General features: G+C 35.0%; 1 pseudogene; it reads right to left on the reverse strand.

Annotated features, from left to right (window-relative positions):
- LOC141691403 (uncharacterized) overlaps positions 1-20,881 on the reverse strand; it is a 508,513-nt pseudogene that overhangs the window by 16,966 nt on the left and 470,666 nt on the right.

A 20,881-nucleotide genomic window follows, 5' to 3' on the forward strand; every position in this document is an offset into this window, starting at 1 on the left:
CTTCACAACCAACAATCTCAAACCAGTCTCCTAATGCAGCTGGCAAAAGCACAAGGCTTGACCCCTCTCCTTGATGATAACAAAAAGGGGGAGAGTAAAAGGGAAGGGGAAGGAGAGCCATCTACAAAAATCAAAATATCTAAAGTGCTAGTTCCTGTCATCACTACTTCTCCAATCATTCAAATCAAAGGAAAGCCTGATGGAATTGATTTGATTCAGCTAGCAGCAGCTGAAATTCAAGTGAAAGAGCAAAGGAGGAGAATTGATGAAAGGTTGCAACTGTTGTTTGGCTCTACACAAGATAAATCAACATCTGTGAAATATAGCACAAAGATTGAACCAATCAACATGGAGCTCAAGCCAGTAGGGAGACATAAGGATGGAGAAGCTTCTTCCAAAGAACTACAAGCTATAATTCTCAAGCCCAATAAAAGATCCAATAAGGACTCTACAAAGAATCCTTTAAAAGAAGTGGACTTTCCTCCTCCAAAAGCTGATGAGAACAAGCTTTTAGGTAGGAGTATTGCTTATCTCAAAGAGACCATGGATGAGGCTGTAAGGAGAAATAGGGCTATTATCTCTAGAGAGGGAAAGAGCATATGTGTGATGCAAGGACATCCCAAATTCTCAATAGCCAAGAAGGAAGAAGTCAAGCAACTAAAGGCTGACAAAAGAGCACAAGCAAAGCTTGAACAACAGCTAAAGTCAAGTCAAGTTGAAGAAGAGAAAGGAATTGAAGTCAGGGGTGAAGACAAGATTGCAAACCTAGATGAGGTTTTTGGGAGTATATTTGGTGAGAGTATGGAAGAAAGAGAGGAATGGCAGAAGGGAAACAGAAGAAAGGCCAAGGCACATAGAAGGAGTGAAGATAATACTGAAGTAACCAAATCTATATCTAAACCACTACCTTCCATACCTGAACCACTTGTTGCTAATCCCACTATAAACATCCATGGTGAACCAATCATTCCAAAAGAGGAACCTATTGATTGGGACACCATCAAATTGCCTACCTTTCTAACCACTCTTCCACTACCAAAGAAACAGAAAAGAAAACCCAAATCTACACCTCCCATAACCTCTAAGAAATTCACTCAAAAACAAAAGCCTAAGCCTAAGCCATCCATTTCTAAAGATGATTATGTTCACATCTGTGACATAAAAGAAATTTCAGACATTGAACTCTATCTGGATGAGCTGGAGGATGTAAGAGGAATAGCTGCTTACAGACAGCTACCAGAGAGATTAGTGTTCAGATACAAAGGAGCTGGGGAAAGAACATGGCCTCTCCACAGGATTCTGAATGAAGGCTACTCTACCTTGATTAGAGTCTTTTCAGCTATACAAAAGGATTCTGGCTTTACCAGAACTGCCAAGACTGAAATTCTCAACAAGATTGCCAATATAAGGAAAACTTGGAGGGAGCCCAATGCTTTACCCATGACTTTACTCATTCAAGAAAGGGGAATTACAATTCACAAATCACCTCATTGGTTGATGGAATTTAGAGATGATAAAGGAGTCAGAAGATTTTTCAGACTTGAAGACCAACTCAAGATTGCCAGCAATGAAACTCTCAAGGAAATGCAATCTAAGTTGGATATCAGTGTTGAAGATGAAGCTGAATTCTTCAGACAACTCCAACTCCAAATTGAGGAAAATGACAAAGGGCTAGGAAAGAAAACCAGGGAACAAAGAAGAAAAAGATGATTTGCTCAGGCTAAAGGAGTATCCTTGGAAATACTGTAAATCTTCAATTTCCTCCTAGTACATACATTTTTGCAGCATTTTCAAATTTCTACTTAGTTTCAATTCATATATCTGTTAAGTGTTTTGTTATCATCAAGTTAACCCTGAATTTATGCCTACAATTCTTATAGACATAAATAGGGGGAGATTGTTAGGAATATATGTGCATTAGTTTGATGATATGTTTAACAAAACACTTAAGTAGAAATTCAGTGTCTGTAGCCTCAACGGATAAGACCACTTTGGCTATCCGTTGATGGTGTAGCTTTACTTAGAAATAAGTCTAGTGTTGTAGCATATTTCAGTCTCTGTATTTAAGATGTAATTCTTAGAAGTTGAGAGAAACTATGAGTCATGTTGACTACTAGAAGATATGCAGATAGGAAGGCCAATTGTAAATATTTCATGCCTTGTAATTTTGTATAAATGAAGTGGTATCAACGGATGACTTAAAGACCTTCAACGGATGAGAAGCTAAGCTTCAACGGATGTCTCTAAAGCTTCAACGGATAACATCCTTCAACGGATGAGTGCATCAACGGATGAAAGCTTCAACGGATGTTCTGTTGATTAACCGTTGATAAGTGGTAGTTGTACCTACAAACAGAGGCACGTGGGTGAACAGAGATAACTGAAATGTGGCAGCCTAATTTCAGGAACATCAGAAAAAGCAGTCGTTCTACTCTAGTATAAAGAGCCATTAAGTCAACAAAGTACTGGAGTGAACTGGAGAAGAAACAAGTGGAGATCTTACTTTATTATTTTATATATCATTGTCTTCACTTGTAAACTTGGTAATATATAAACCAAGTAGTAGCTAGTAATTAGATAAGAATTTTTCCAGAGCTGTTTAGAAAAATCTTGAGAGAAAAATTATCTAGTTTGTACTAGGATGCAGCTGTGATCAAATTCTTAGATCACAGAATTTCTGAAATACCATCTCTGGTGGAACAACAAATCCACCAGAAAAGTTTTTAAAGGTTTATTGTGTTCTTTACATTTGTGTTTGAATATATATCTGTCTGTATCAGCTTAAAGCAATTCACACACTTGTTCATCTTGAACACACAGTCTTTATAAACTGCTCAAAACTTGAAAAAGTTTTGAGATTTACATTCAACCCCCCTTCTGTAAATCTCATTGTTAGTTCTCTAGAAATAACAATTGGTATCAGAGCAGGCTCTTGACAAACAAAGAGTTTAAAGATCTTGGAATCTAACAAAGATGAGTAAGAAGGATATTGGAGTAAAAATCCCAGTTCTTGACAGAGACAGTTATCACCACTGGAAGGTGAAAATGCACCTTCATCTACTCTCCCAAGATGAAGGTTATGTAAACTGTATTGAGAATGGTCCTCACATTCCCCACAAAGTAGCCACAGTTGCTACGGCCACAATTGCTGTTGGTCAATCCATTCCAAAACCTAGAGCAGAATGGACAATGGAAGACACAGAAGAAGTCCACAAGGATAAGAAGGCTATGAACATTTTGTTTAATGGTCTTGACAAGGATATGTTCAGCCTTTATCTCCTTTTACGCGTACCGGGTCACGTTCAGCCTGACGGCCCGACGCTCAGCGTTTCGATTACGCTTCTCATTATCTTTGCCAATCAACACGTCTCTTAAGACGAAATACTTTATTCATTTACTTCACATATAATTCACATTTTATATTATTTAATTCCATATTAGGACGGGTTCCGTTCTACCTGACGGCCCGAAACCACAAGCTCGACTTCTAAGCTGACTCTTTAAATTGGAACGCTTTTATCCACGATCCTTAACTCTAGTATACAGATAAGACAAATAATCACCACTTAATCACATAATTATAATCTCATAATATAACACATACTTTATTTTCTTAATTACGACGCAAAATTCTCGGTTGTTACAATCTACCCTCCTTAAAAGGATTTTGTCCCCAGAATCTAAGCAAACAGATGGGGACACTTTTCTTTTATTTCGCTTTCTAATTCCCAAGTCGATTCTTCGACTAACGGATTTCTCCACAACACTCTAACTAGAGGTACAACTTTATTACTAAGCGTCCTTTCTTTTCGATCCAAAATTTGCACTGGTTGTTCTACAAAGGACAAATCTGGTTGGATTTCCACTGGTTCCAACTCGATAACATGGTTTGCATCAGCATTATACTTTTTCAGGAGAGATACATGAAACACATTGTGCAGATGTTGCATTTGCGGCGGCAGCGCCAATTCATACGCCACTTTCCCAACTTGTCGCAATACTTCAAATGGTCCAATGTACCTTGGACTTAGCTTTCCTTTCTTTCCAAAACGAGTTAAACCTTTCCAAGGAGATATATTCAACAAGACTATGTCTCCAGTTTCGAATTGCACATCTTTCCGCTCTTGATTCGCATACTTTGCCTGTCGGTCTTGAGCTGCAATTAATCTCTTTCGTATCATTTCAATCTTTTCCTTCGTTTGCTGAACTAGCTCTAGGCCAATTAACTTGCGCTCACCAACTTCGTCCCAATAAGTAGGGGATCTACACTTTCTTCCATACAACGCTTCATAAGGCGGCATGCCAATACTTGTGTGATAACTGTTGTTGTAGGAAAACTCAATTAAGGGCAAATGATCGTCCCAATTTCCTTTAAAATCTATTGCGCGGGTTTGCAACATATCTTCAATTATCTGAATTGTCCTTTCACTTTGTCCGTCTGTCTGCGGATGCTATGCCGTACTCATTTTCAATTTCGTTCCCAAATGATCATGGAATTGTCGCCAAAATCTCGAATTAAACCTTGGATCTCTATCAGACACGATAGATACAGGTACTCCATGACGTATCACGATCTCATCCAGATACAATTTGACCAGTTTCTCTAATAAAAACCTTTCGTTCATCGGCAAGAAATGTGCTGACTTTGTCAATCGATCAATTACCACCCAAATCGCATCATGATTTGACTTGGTTTTAGGTAATCCTACCACGAAATCCATCGCGATATGTTCTCATTTCCATTCAGGTATGTCCAGTGGCTGAAGCAATCCGTTTGGCCTTTGATGTTCCGCTTTAACTCTTTGGCACGTGTAACATTTACTTATCCATTCCGCAATTTCCTTTTTAATGTTTGGCCACCAAAAATTTTCTTTCAAATCCTGGTACATCTTCGTACTCACAGGGTGAATTGAAAATCTCGAGTTATGCGCTTCTTGCAAAATCTCGTGCTTTAGTTCCATAACATTAGGTATCCAAATACGTGAGTTAACACGGTATATCCCTTTTCCATCCTTTTGAGCTTTAATTTCTTCTCCCATCAACTTATCCTTTTCGCGATTCATCACTTGCTCTTGACAACATCGAATCTTTTCCAAAATTTCAGGTTGAAACCACTTTGCATACATAGCTTCATCTCCACATTCTGGAGTCTGCACCTATATTTCCATCTTTTCAAAGTCCTTGATTAATTCTTCCGATGACGTTAACATATTCAACCTTTCCTTTCGACTTAAAGCATCAGCTACCACATTTGCCTTTCCAGGATGATAGTTTATCGCACAATCATAATCTTTGATCAATTCCAACCACCTTCTTTGTCGCATATTCAGTTCTTTCTGAGTAAAGATATACTTTAAGCTCTTATTATCCGTATAAATCTCGCACTTTTCTCCGTACAAATAATGCCTCCAAATCTTAAGGGCAAATACAATTGCTGCCAATTCCAAATCGTGCGTTGGATACTTTTGCTCATGCGGCTTGAGTTGCCTTGACGCATATGCTATTACCTTCCCGTGTTGCATTAACACGCATCCAAGTCCTTTATAGGAAGCATCACTGAATATCACAAATTCCCCTTTATCATCTGGTAATACCAACACTGGGGCGGTTACCAATCTCTTCTTTAACTCTTGGAAACTTTCCTCACACTTTTCTGTCCAAACGAACTTCTCGTTCTTTCTCGTCAACTTTGTCAATGGAACGGCAATCTTTGAGAAATCTTGCACAAATCTTCTATAGTATCCGGCTAATCCCAGAAAACTTCTGATTTCCGTCGGAGTCTTGGGTCTTTCCCAATTCATTACAGCTTCTATCTTGGCTGGATCCACTTTAATTCCTTCTTTATTAACTACATGACCAAGAAATTGCACTTCCTTTAGCCAAAATTCACACTTTGAAAACTTCGCATACAGCTTCTCTTTTCGCAGAATTTCCAAGGAAACTCTCAAATGCTCCTTATGATCTTCTTCCGTTTTGGAGTAAATCAGTATATCGTCGATAAACACAATCACGAACTTGTCCAAATACTGCTTGAACACTCTGTTCATAAGATCCATAAATGTAGCTGGCGCATTTGATAATCCAAATGTCATCACCAAAAACTCATAATGTCCGTATCTCGTTCGGAATGCTGTCTTGGGTATATCTTCCACTTTAATCTTTAATTGATCATATCCAGATCTTAAATCAATTTTTGAAAAGCACGAAGCTCCTTTCAATTGGTCAAACAAGTCGTCGATCCGCGGTAGAGGGTACTTATTCTTAATCGTCAACTTATTCAGCTCACGGTAATCAATGCACAACCGCATACTTCCATCCTTTTTCTTCACAAACAACACCGGTGCGCCCCACGGGGATACACTCGGTCGGATTACTCCTTTGTCCAACAACTCTTGCAACTGAGCTGTCAATTCCTTCATTTCGACCGGCGTCATGCGATGGGGAGCTTTCGACACTGGTTCCGTACCAAAAGCCAAGTCAATCGTAAAATCGATCTCTCTGTCTGGAGGTAGTCCAGGCAATTCATCAGGAAACACGTCCGGAAAATCTCTTACTACCGGAATATCATCGATCTTTACAGATTCTTTCTCCACGTCCACGACATGAGCCAAATAAACTTCGCATCCTCGACGTATTAATCTTCTCGCCTCAACAGCCGTTAGAAATTTCCTCTCTTGCCTTTTTTCTTTAAATATTACTTCCTCACCATCCTTGGTTCTTAACTTCACCTTCTTACTTTTACATTCTATTTGCGCCTCATGGTTTGACAACCAATCCATTCCTAGTATAACCTCAAATTCTCCTAACTTAAAAGGAATTAAGTCAGCAGAAAAGTGTCGGCCTTCTATAGATACATCACAATCAGGACAAATCTTATTAACAACAACTTTCTCTTGATTTGCTACCTCTATAATCAAATTAGGCTCTAGAGGGTACGCAACACATTTTACTTTATCAAGAATACTTTTAGAGATAAAAGATCTAGTTGCTCCAGAATCCATCAAAACTTTTACTTCTACTGAGTTTATAACAAGCATACCTGCTACCACGTCCACATCTTGCACCGCATCTTTCATTGTCAAGTTAAAGGTTCTAGCTCTGGGTTGAGCTGATGGTGCTGGGAGAGACGGCGGTCCAGCAATTCTGAGAACATTAGCCTTCTGCACAGGCTCTTTGCAATTCCTGGCCATATGGCCCACTTTGCCACACTTGAAACAAGCCAAATCAGGCTTCTTTATTCCATTTGAACATTCTGAAGAATAATGCCCCTTCTGGTTACACTTGAAGCATGTTATGTCCAGCTTATTACACCTCCTCGGGTGTCTCTTTCCACAGTTCCTGCATTCTTGCATCTGGGGTCTGCTTTCCTTTCCCGGTTGTCCAGCTTTCTGGAATTTGTTCTTCTGAGCTCCATTCCCGGGTCTAAACTTCTGGAACTTTTGGTTCTGACCTCCACCATTCTTCCCAAACTTCCCTCTGAACTTTGAGCTTCCTTGCTCTTGCTCAGAGCTTTCAAACTTCCTCTTTCTTCCTTCATTTTCTCTTCGAGCAGCTTCCCGCTCACCTTTCACTATCATTGTTTTCTGAACCAAAGTAGCATAGTTCTTGATCTCCAACATTGCTATCTGACTCCTAATCCACGGCTTGAGTCCCTGCTGGAACCTCTTAGCCTTCTTCACTTCAGTATTCACGTATTCTGGTACGAACCTTGACAATTCTGAAAACTTCACCTCATATTCTGCTACCGACATTTCCTCCTGTCTAAGATCCAAAAATTTCATCTCCAACTGATCTTGCATATAACTTGGCAAATACTTTTCCAGAAACATCTCAGTGAACTTCTCCCAAGATAAGTCTTTGCCTTCCAACAACGCCTTAGACGACTCCCACCAGAAACTTGCTTCATCTTTCAGATAATAACTTGCGTACTGAGCTTTCTTATCATCCTTAACTTCTGCTAACTCAAAGGCTTTTTCCATCTCTCTCAACCACGACTGCGCTTTAATCGGGTCTGGCACACCTAAGAACTCTGGAGGATGAACAGATTGAAAGTGCTTGAAATTTCCAACTTTTGGGGCCACAGGTTGTTGCAAAAGCTGAGCAAGTCTGCTCATCATAGTGGTTTCTGGGTTTATTTCTGGGTCTTGGGTGGGAATTTCTTCTTCTTGGTGATCTGGTGAGTTGGCCATTTCTTACAAACCTGATTGAGCAATTATTTAGCAATACGATAGCATGGCATATATATAACCACAATTTTTATGAAATCTTTTTTGCGGGATTTAAGTTTTACCCAAATTGCGCATGCAATCCTATTACTACATAATTCTCATATCAGTGTTGTTTTATCATGGCACGGAATAGGGTTTTATGATCTTTAAGCATGGTTGCATTAAAACATGACATTGAGAACAGTTTACAAGATAATCAAGGTGCACAAAGGAAAGCAAGATAATAGATTTATTTAATCAAAGGTTATATAGGGAATATTTTGGATTTTAAGGTTCTGAAACAAGGTACAATAAATAGCAGGGCTAAACAGAGGAAAAACTGGAAAACATCCCCCTATCTACCCCTATCTTCCAACTACTACTGCTACTACTACACTAGTCTGAAATACAACAAGATAAATGAAAAGGGATCTCGGCATCTGACAAAGTATCCCAAAGCCTACCGGCGCTGAAAACAACAATAACAATCTATGGGCTCAACCAACAGCCCCGTCTAATCATCTAGAATCTCTCTCAACACAACCAACATCCAGCGAATGATCTTATGCAGCCTCCGGGCCTCAGCATCAGCATCACTAGTGGATGGTCCCTCATCCAATCTCCTCCTGGAAACCTGCTCCACCATCTTCACTCGAACTCGCCACTCATCATCCATAACAAAAGCACTCTGCCTAGACTCTCTGGCTAGTCTATCCACCAAAGCTCCCAACTCAGGAATGCGGGAGTACACAAAGTCTCGGTCCTGGGCTAACTTGCCACCAACACTGACAGGAACAGTCTTAGGCATCTCCGACTCTGGCTCAGGGGCAGGGGTCTCTGAATCTGGCCTCAGGGGTGAAATCTGCATGGGGATCTCACTACTCTCGGAAGGGTCCTCCTCTGGATCTGAACTAACATACACAGGCTCCTCTGGAGAGGGTGGAACGGGGTCTACAGGGGTACCAGTCAAGCTAATCTCTGAGTCTGAGTCACTACCACTACTAGGATCCTGAGAGAAAATACAAAACAGCAACCAAGAAACAATGTTAGGGTTAAATAAAGCTTCCAGCTAACTCACACCCTAACTCTAGTTTCCACTTTCTAATCAACACTTTCCTTAGACTATACCTTAATAGTCTAACACAACTCTACATGAGTCGAACTCTCTCGCGATATAGATATATTCCCAAAATACCCTTTTTAAAACCTAACTTGTCCCAAGGACTAGATCTTGTAGCTCTGATACCAACTTGTGACGCCCTCAATCTCGGGGTTAGGAAATGAGGACTCACACACCTCTAATCTAATAATTAATTATTCATAAACCCCGATTAACTACTAACAGGATCAACAGGATAAAGTATGAAACAAGATTACAACTACCAATCATAAAATATAACTTACAAACCCAAAATATTATTAAATAAACAATATCGATTCCGGCTGGGAACCGACAGATAACCCATTATATCTTTATACACCTCTTTCTAGGCGCGAGCTCACTCATAAACACCACTACCTGCTCTGGAAACCGGAAGCCCTCAACACGGTAGGGACCACCAGGTACGCTCTTACAAGCAGTGTGCCTAAGCCTGGCCATCTTCTTGTTTAACTGCCATGGTTAGATTAAGACAAACAAATGAGTATAAAACTCAGCAAGTAACTATATAGCAGTTCTACAATATCAAATCACAATACGCTTTATCAAACTAGGGCATTAGTCTAGGTGGCAGATTTCTATATTTTTTTTGTTTGGATAAGGAAAGGTATCTGAAGAATAGTAGGGGCTTTCAAGAAACAAGGCTCGAAACAGGACGAAAGCCGACATTCATCACAAATCATTATAGGATCAAAATAGATCTTTCGATAGAGGAAAGCAACAGTATTTCAAGATAGAATCAATCATATGATCAACAATTTCAAGAATCAGGGTTCTCGAGCTTTAAGCTCCATAATAACAATATCAACTCTTTTCAAGGCAATATAAACCATTTTCATTTCCAAAATCAATTTACTGAATAAAAGTTTCAGTTCCCTTTTAAATAATCAATTAGAACCCTTGATTGGATCACTTATCTTTCCATTTCATTATATACGGGTGATCAGCCCGTATCGACCTCCATTCAGGTCTTTAAGGTACCAATCAGCATAATTTCAGCCTTAAATTGGACTAGTCCCACTAGCCTCTTACCATGACTGGACTAGTCCCACTAGCCTCTTACGTCTCAATCCAATCCATCGGGAATTCATTTGGAAAACCTTGAGTTGGAAAAAAAACAAATAGGTTTTCTAAAATCCATTTTATCATTACCAAGCATTTGAAATCATTCGGGCTCTTTCAAGTCGAAACTCATTCTTAAATCAGATTTTAAAGAAACAAAGTTCAGGGAGTGAACCAAAGATACGCAAGGAACAATTCTCAAGAATTCTGTATCAAGGACAACAAGGCACTAAATTAGAAGGATCAACATTAACTTAGGGATCAATAGGGTGATCAAGAAAAACAGGGTATCATTAAACAGAGTTAACCAAGATAATCAATAGGTTCAATATGATTCATGGCATTATAGGTAACATGAACAGAAAGGTCCGGTTATCAATGAGTGAAATCAATAGGCTTATCAATAACAGGTTATCAAGAACAGGGATTCTCCAAATCAATAACAGGGTTTTATAAAACAAGGGTCTCATAAAACAAGGGTTTCATGCTTAAACAGTTCAATACTCTACATGGTATGAACAACATTTCCTTTATAATCATTTACACAAGTAATCAGACTTACTTGCCTGAAATTGCTTTTCTGAGGGTTGAACTACTGCCACCTAGTAAATCCTTTCCTTTCCTAGCCTGAATGCCCTCACGCTCCGAATCTACAATAAAACCAAAATCTTAATCAGATTCTCAACTCTCGTTCCCGGAACGATCACTCTATACGATAACTCGATTATATCTTTGACTCGAGCATACGAATATAGCTTATACATATAAGCACATAGCACATAACACATAACATATCCATTTTTCTCGTAGCTTTTATATCCTTATATACTTAAACATCAAAGCGCACTCGCTTGACCTTGGCTATTTCTCAAATCACACTATCACGACTCTTTTATGAGTACAAGACCTATTTACATCCAATCATTTACGTATATACTATCACTTCTATCAATCAACTTAATTTCCTTTGCTTTTGCTCCTTAATTCAAACCATACATACAAAACACATCCACATATATTCATTTTCAACCTCATATAAGCTAGCACAACTAATGCAATTCACAATGATCATTTAGCACTTAAACTTCATCCCTTTTTAACCAAAAAAAAATCTGAATCCTACTTTCATTAAGGATCGAAATCAACACTTTTGTTTAATTATTAAAGTTCGAACTCAACATTACTTAATCTTTGTCATGCAAATCAAAATCTCACTTAGCAATTCAATCCACTTAATTTCACCTTTTTATTTCTAAGAATCCATTCGAGTTTTTCCATAAATCAACATAACATCAGATTCTTTACCTATTTTAGTTTTTAACAAGATCATTCCATTCACTTAAACACCAAATCATGTAACACCTAACTCATTCAACCAACATGCATTTGCTCAATCAATAATTAACCCCCTTTTATCTTGTTTTCATTCGGCAAAAACATAGTTTTCAACTCAAAGACTAATCATTAACATGCATTAATTAATCTTCTTTAAAACTATCATGCAATCACTTTTAGGCCACATAAATTTAGTGTTCAACAAGATTAATTCACAAAAAACCGAATTCCTATTCTTTATTTAACAAAACCCGAAGCAAAAATCCACATGCAACCTCAATTTTTTTAATTTTCTAAGCAACAATCATATGCACACAATCAATGGAATCATTTAATCAAACACCCACTTGAGTTTCATCAATGAAGCAAAGCCCTTTTCTAAATTTTCCAAGAAATCTTAACATGCATGCATCATTTCAAGTTTATAAATCACAAACTTTCTATTAACAACTATCCACCATTGATTTCATTGCCGAAAACCAACTTGATCACTTTAAAAAAAATAAAACCCATTCGGTTATATAGATAATGACCTCATACAACCACTAAAATTAAAGTGTACTTAGTTTAGAGTTCAGTTTTCACATCACAACTCACCACCGGTTCACCGGAGTTCATCACCGGTGGCGGTGGCTTCACGGTGGTGCCCTCATTCGAGGGTGTCCAACCACGAAACCCCCGATTTCTTCAATTACGCAAGATAAACTAACATGCACATCTTTCTATCATTTATTTACAAGGAATCAAGCTTAACAAGATGACATCAATCAACAACAAGAAGAACCATAGGGTTCTCGGGTGTACACGCACACCGAACACACACAACACACACACACCGGCATGCAAGCCTAATCACACACATGCACACACTTCTACCCATACATAAGTGTTTAACAAGAAGAATTAGGGAGAGTTGATAAGTTTGATCAATGAAAAAGGAAATATACCGAGAGAGATTGAAGAGAGAGTCGAGAGAGAGTTGTTCGAGTGAGAGAGTGAAAGAAAAAGAGGAGAGAAAAGAGTGAGTGCACGGCAAGAAGAAGAAAATGGGGGAAGGAAGAAGTATTTTATACTCCACCAAGATTAAGGGCAAAATAGTAATCTAATAACTCCCTTTTAATTTGCACTTTCTTTCTTTTTTTTCTCAAATGCAATGAAATTCAAAATAAAAATATTTCTCTCTCGGAAAGTCGAGGATTATTGAAAATGATAATTTTAACACGTAGGTCTCGAAATTAGCTTTTTATCCATTAATCATAATAAGAAATTGAGCGAACGGTTGATTTTATATGAATTTTGCAAACTTGCTTTAATAAATCCATTTCCCACATAAAATCAATTTAAAAATGCAAAGATCAACAATCAAATTCACTTTTTATTTTTAAAAAGTCTCTAGGGTCTTTACGAAGATAACAGAACAAATCCCATGTTTCTAATCTTCTCAGATGATTTTATAAAAATGCGCGAGGGTTAATTAAACCTTTACTTAAGTCACATAATTCCCTTAAAATTCACAAAATTGACACAGAACACATAGTCAAGCATATAGTCACATAACGACTCAGGTCTGATCATAGAATCTATCCCTCTTTAACTTTATCTCTTTTTACGCGTACCGGGTCACGTTCAGCCTGACGGCCCGACGCTCAGCGTTTCGATTACGCTTCTCGTTATCTTTGCTAATCAACACGTATCTTAAGACGAAATACTTTATTCATTTACTTCACATATAATTCATATTTTATATTATTTAATTCCATATTAGGACGGGTTCCGTTCTACCTGACGATCCGAAACCACAAGCTCGACTTCTAAGCTGTCTCTTTAAATTAGAACGTTTTTATCCACGATCTTTAACTCTAGTATACAGATAAGACAAATAATCACCACTTAATCACATAATTATAATCTCATCACATAACACATACTTTATTTTCTTAATTACGACGCAAAATTCTCGGTCGTTACACTAAAAGTATCGTCGGACAAAATTTCAGTGCTATAGCTTCTGAACGGTATTCTGGAATAGTTTGTAATATTTTTAAATCTGAGCTATCTGCGTGTAGAAAACTTTTACAGTCCAGACAATTCTTAATATATACAAGTCCGAAAAATCCACAGATCCTGCAAAGGTACTGATCACTAATATTGTATAGGTACTGATCACTAATACTGAGTCAAGAAAATAATAAAATATGTATAAATTCAGTTACATTTAACCATAAATCTGCATGAAATTGATGCAAAATCCTGTACAAAATTAAAATATAGAAAGTTGCAGATTACAATAAGCAACACATGTTTTTTGAATAAATACTGCGGTTCAGATTTTGCATTCTACAAATGATTTAATGCAAAAATATTGTTGCATAAGTAGGCAATTTACAAAAAAAAAACTTATAAAATAATTATAGTTGTTAATTTACAGCCTTGTCCACGAAAAAAATAAGTAAATGAAAGCAATGCAGGATATTTTTTTTGTTACTATAAAATGCAGGATGTTGAATTGTTGATGAAGTACGGTATGATAAAACACGTGACTGAAGCCCTAAAAAGTTATGCATGTAACCGTTGATAAAGAAATACTGTATTTATAGGTGAGTATAACAGATACAATGAATAAAAATTACACCATTAGATTAGATTAAGATGAACGGTGTAGATCATGGTCTCTCAGTCTCCAAGAATTTTGGGTCTCCATAGAACTTGATTATATATATAGAGTCTTACTCCAATACAAACTAAATTAAAATACAAACTACAAACTACACCTCCCACACACAACTACACATAATTCCTTCCATTTTTAATTAAATTTTTCCCGTCAATTAGTGAACTCTTTTTAAAATCTAAATTCACTATATTTTTCTATATCATCCAACAATCAGCATGAATACCATATTTGATATGTTTCGACGATAAATCACTAATTATGTCTACGAGAATCACTAAAAGTACTGGTTCTGAAATTAGTACTGATTTCAGTTTACTGATTCGGATAAATTTAAACACTGATTTGTTGTCAAAATATAGCAAATATGCTATGCAAATCGATGAGTGGGAGATGAATAAAAATACGGTGAAATTATTTTTTAAAAAAAGTTAACCAACTAACGGGAAAAGTAAAATTAAAAACGAAGGGGAAAGTGATTAAACATGTGGGTCTCGTTGGTTTGTAGTTTGTATTCTATTATTGGTTTGTATTTGAGCATTTACCTATATATATATATATATATATTATGGTTTGCGGTTGCGATTTTGCGATTTTTAAAAATTCAAAATCGCATCCAAATCGTAAATAAGCGATTATTAAAAGATTTATCCAGCTATCAATTCGCGTTTAACGATTATCCGCAAAACGCGATTCAGTTACGAGTGATGCGAGAAATTAATGCGGTTGAGAAATTTATTTGTACACCCCTAATCAATAGTTGTATTAATCGGCTACAAGTACCTCAAAAAAATTTGTACACCAACTGAACTGAACCCACGAATCCCAACACGCTACAGGGAAGTCTCGATTATGATAATTACTTTGTATTTATTAAATCGATTTTTTTAGTGGTATCATGACTCATGAGTAGGAGTGTAATCGAGGCGAGACGCATACTGCCAGGCTCGGCTCGAGCTCGACTAAAATAGTTCGGGCTCGAGCTCGAGCTCGAGCTCGAACGAACCTTTAATTTCAAGTTTGAAACTCGGCTCGTAAAAGGTTCGGTAGGCTCGAGTTCGGCAAGAAAACTCGAATTATTTACTAAATATTAACAAAAAATTTGAAATATGATCGGTTCAACTCGAGTTCGGCTCGAGTTCGACTCGATAAAATAAATAATATTAAATAAATATTAAATATTTACATAAATATATATTTATAATAAAATAAAAATAAAAATAATAGAGGTTCGATAAGGCTCGCGAACCTTACGAGCCGAATAATTTGAAGCTCGAGCTCGGCTCGGTTAAAAATTCGAAAAGCTCGAGCTCGGCTCGATTATTTTCGAGCCGAATTCGATTTTTTTACGAGTTGAGCTCGAGTAGCTCACGAACAGTTTGGCTCGTTTACACCCCTACTCATTAGTATAAGCGCAAACTCCCGTTAATTTGACTTATTTTTATTATTGAAATTGATTTTAATATAATAATTCTTCCAAAATCACACCAATTTCAGAAAGTAAAAACAAATCAAAAAATTTGTTCATATTATATGCATATACGTGGGCACATCGTATAAAAACCCTTATTAAATATCTTAGAGTTGTGGTCAATATTAGAACTAACAATATTGGTATATGACACGTGAATACGGTACGAAACAAAACGAATAATTAGTGATTGAATTCGAAAATTTGGTACACAAATACGAAAAAATACGAATGTAATCAGTGTCGGGTTTGAGTTTCCGATCTAGGTACACGAAACGAAAGTACACGTAATAAATAAATAGTTAAATTTTTAAAAAATATATAATATACATATATATACTACATATCAAATGTGAATTTACCTATTTTAAATAATATATATATATAGTTGTAAATACTAAATTATATTTTTTCATTTCTTGACTATGTGTGCACTTCACTGTTTACTTTTAGACTTGGGCATTGATGGTTTTGAAGACATTTGTTATCGTTAAACTAAATTTGTTAATTGTTTTTAAGACATTTTAATGGTAAACTAAATCTATGCTATTTATTTTTAGATTCGTGGTCGTGGATGAAAAAAATAAGTAAGATCAAGTCAAGTTGTTGACTTTATGTTTTTAATTTCTTTTAAATGTTAAACAATTTGTAGTTTGTTGTACACACAAATATCTTTACTTGTTTGATACTTTTTTATTGGGAACTTTTTTGTTCACTATTCAAAATCAATTAATTATCTATTGCATTTTTTAAATTATTTTTTTTTGTATATTATCGGTGTACTTTAGTGTACTAAAAAAGTAAACACGAATATATTAGTTCCGGGTTAATGTCACTAAATAGGTACACAAATTCAAATCTAGGTCGGGTTCAGGTTTAATTTGGTACACGAAAACAGAAAAGTAGACGAAATGTTTGTACACGACACGAAACGTTGTGAGGTATATTCAACATACATAGACATCGAATTCGGTTGATCAAACTAATTTTTGAAAGAAAAAAAAAACTTTTTGTCCACATAATTGATTTTTTGAGTATATCATCGGGTGATTTGAATCATAAAAATTTTATTTAATACTTTTTTTGTTTCATAATACAAGTTTTTTTTGAAAAAATTTCATACACATTAAAAAAATATTAATTTAATGATATATTTTTATTTATATTTATCATAAATGCATGGATATAGACGTTTACTCATCCCTAGTTAATTGTTATACAATTTTGAAAAAGGGTAATTTTAAAATAATGTCAACATATTTGCAATGAAAATTGAAAGACAAAAAATATATCTCAAAAGAGATTGCCAATATGGGATCGAGGGAGTAAATGAAAATAAAATTTTAATTGTGCTTGATATTCCTAAGTACAAACATAATTCATTTAAATGAGTACAAATAATTTTTTTAATGTAAATGCAAGAGGGATTTGTTATAATTATGGAAATAATTTAAAATTTACAACAATGTAATTAAAATACATTATATACTCAGGTAAATATCATAGGTACATACTTACAAACATTTTTTTTTCTTCTTAATATTAATGTTTACAATTTTCATTCTTGTTCTATGAAAAAAAATTGTCTAACTTTTGTTTTGTAAATTCTATATAAATTCTTCTTACCGGATAAGAGCATCTTCATTCTCTAATTCTACAAAACCCTTAATTTAGGTAATATGTAAATAAAATTACACTTCAACCATGTATCCCCTCAGCAAAAATTATAGACAATTATTTTTAGTTAGCTATTTTTGGCCAATCAAAAGAACCCTTAGATATAATTTTACATAATTATAATATAGATAATACCATTATAGTGTATATCAAACCCCGTAGCTCAAATTTTACAAAATGGTGTTAGTAAATCATTTTGCATTTTATTTTGCAGATACTCTAGTAGTAGCATAGTAGTAGCAGTGTTCTAAAAATCGACTGATTAACCGATTAATCGGAGTTCGGACGGGTCCCGTCTCGATTAATCGTTAATCGGGTCAAAGTACGATTTTTTAAAAAATCGGTCAAAAGTCGGACAGTTCGGGAAAAATCGGTCGAATCGGGTCAAAAATCGGTCGAATCGGTTAAAGTTTGAAATTATTAAAAATATATTTTTTTAAAAGAAAAATTAAAGTTTTTTGAAAATATTAATTAACATTTAATATTAATAATAATATATTAATATATTGACTCTTTTACCTACAAAAATAATCGTATTTTCTTATATACCTAAATCCTCTACACAAATCCCTAATTGAATTACTCTCAAATCTCAAATCTCAACTCGCTTGTTTGATCGATTAATAATCTTAAGTTATTCTAAATTTATTCAACAATGATTACATATTTCATATCTGTATTGTTTTATCCTACCCTCACTCGATTTATTTTAAATCTTAAGATTTGAACTAGTAAATACTAATTTTCTGACTATGAAGTAGTGATTAGTGAGTAATCAGTAGTAATTAATTAATATAAATCACGTAAATACCAATTATGTATTGATGATGGTGGTTTTTTTGTAAATCTTTTCACATTAGTAATATTTAAATATAATTATTATTTATTATTTATTAAATAAACCGCTTCCGATTAATTATCAATTATCCAATTAATTACTGAAAGGTATCTTTACCGAACAATCCTGATTTCCGCTTTTTAGAACATTGAGTAGCAGTACTTAACGCCGCATTTTTTGATAATATATTTCAATTTAAATATTTAAATGCAAAGTCAGTCAATTTGACAATTGGAATGGGCCATGATCCAATATCGAGATGGGCAAAATCTTGTTCCAAAGCTAACCCGGCAGCCTGTAATATTCAAACTCTAAACTCATTAAATATGTAGTCAAAGACCCAAAGTTAACTGAAAAAATTATCCATTTCTTTTTCTAATTCATTACACACGTGCATGTTAGGATTAAACTTCTAACCCTCCCCTAAGAGATACAAGTACTCAATCACCGTATAAATACTTCGTTATCAATTTATCATTTTTTTTTAAAAAAAAATATTAAACACAATTTTTTATAATTTTATCTTATTTTAATGAACTTCCGCTTCTTAATATTTATGAATCTCATTGCATTCACAATAATTATATCAATTAAAATATTTCAAATTTGTAAATATTAGTAATTAGTATGTGTTCATGAGCACAAACTAAATATATCCAAAATTTATTTACAAGAAATGAATCATTTGAAACAAAAATTGCTATACAATTTTTTTATTATGAAAAATATTTAAATAGATTTAAAGTGCGATTGACACATTTCTTTGGAGGTGAAGCAGGAGCAAGTGATGCCTATGTTTGAGCATCTCCAATGGTATTAGTTATAATTGGTTGACTAAATTATACTTGTAGAATAATGTGTAAATTTGTTGAACCTGTAAAACATTGTACTTTGATGATATTGATTATATTGATTAGCTATATTTTAAAAGTAATATGTTATTAAAATTTTATGTTGTTATAAATAGAATATATTACTTTAATATGATAATAAATGATTAGAAAACTTTTTACAAATTTCTTACAAATATGTAGTGGTTCAATAAATATAGTCAAAATTAAGAGGTTAACTATATTTATAAATAAGGGGAATGTACTATTGAAGATGAATTTTTTTTATATAATTTTTATATTTTTTATTTATAATATGTATTAATGATTTTTAGTTAATGATTCTATAAATACAGCGAAAGATCAAAATGCTCTATCTTTTTAACTAAACATAAATAATTACCGTTTATTTACTAAATAATTGAATCCAAGACGCTATGATTACCTATTATTCTGTGATAACATGAATAGTTGTAGGCACCCCAGAAAAGCTTAAGCTTTAGTACGCGTGCCAAACTAAACTATAATTTATTTTTACGGAGTTCAATAGTTAATCATTCTTGCCGGCCTTAAAGCCGGTTATGGCTTCTTTGCTAGTCATAAGGGCGTTATTAGGATAAAAAACGGTCTAAGGTGGACACGTATTTGGATGAAATCAAATTATTCGAATTTAAGCGAATACTCGATCTATTATTCGGATGTTGAAATTAAATATTTGAAAAATCTGCAGAATACTCAAATTTTAAAAAAACGAAAATGAGTAAATTTGATTTCGTAGTTTTATAATTTTGTTAAAGGTAATATCCGTCAAATATTTCCTGCAATTTCCGTACTTTATTTTAACTTGAATTTTAAAATATCACATTAAAAAATAATGTTCAAAACATATATTTTTTTTAAAATTCAAACTTAGATTTCCAAAGTCCTAATTCTCGATAAAAATTGCGATGTTACCATATAAACTAGTTTGATGATATTAAATATCATCATGACTCGCGAAGATACCGGCCCTTGAATTTTAACTGCATTTTCGGTACACTTGATTTAATGTAAACTTGATTAATTATAAGAGAATCATGTTGGAATGAAATCCAAAACGCGATTTGTTAAAAGAAATTACAATTTCGAGGTCGTAATTCTATCATGACTACGGACTACTGGTGAAGAAAGTGGCAACATTCGTGTAAGATTTGTTATGAAAATAGCAAAACCCATCTCTGTTAGTAGTGTTATTTAATTGGGGTTGGTTTAGGTTATGGTTTGTGAGCAAATAAAATGTAGGCATGGAGACAAGGCGCAGTTCACGCCGTGTGTGCCCCCTGAGAAAAAAGTAGCACGCCAACTTAACAACTCAGTCTGCTCCCTTCAAACACATACTACCTATTATTATTATTATTGTTTTATCCAAGTACCCAATACTATTTGTTGTTTATAGGTCCAATAAGGCCCATTGAACGAAGGCCCATTAAGCGGATGTGTTACTGGGCCGAAGGACCTCCAGGCCCGCGCCGCCGAGGCCCATGGAAGCAGCCCAGGTTGAGGCCTGCTACTCGCGGACCGTTGGACAATGCAAGGGACATAACGCCCCATTTTCACTCCCTCATTAATGGTTGGTAACGGAAGAACATTCA

The sequence above is a fragment of the Apium graveolens genome, chromosome 10 (assembly GCF_009905375.1).
Source record: "Apium graveolens cultivar Ventura chromosome 10, ASM990537v1, whole genome shotgun sequence".
Classification (NCBI taxonomy): Eukaryota; Viridiplantae; Streptophyta; class Magnoliopsida; order Apiales; family Apiaceae; genus Apium; species Apium graveolens.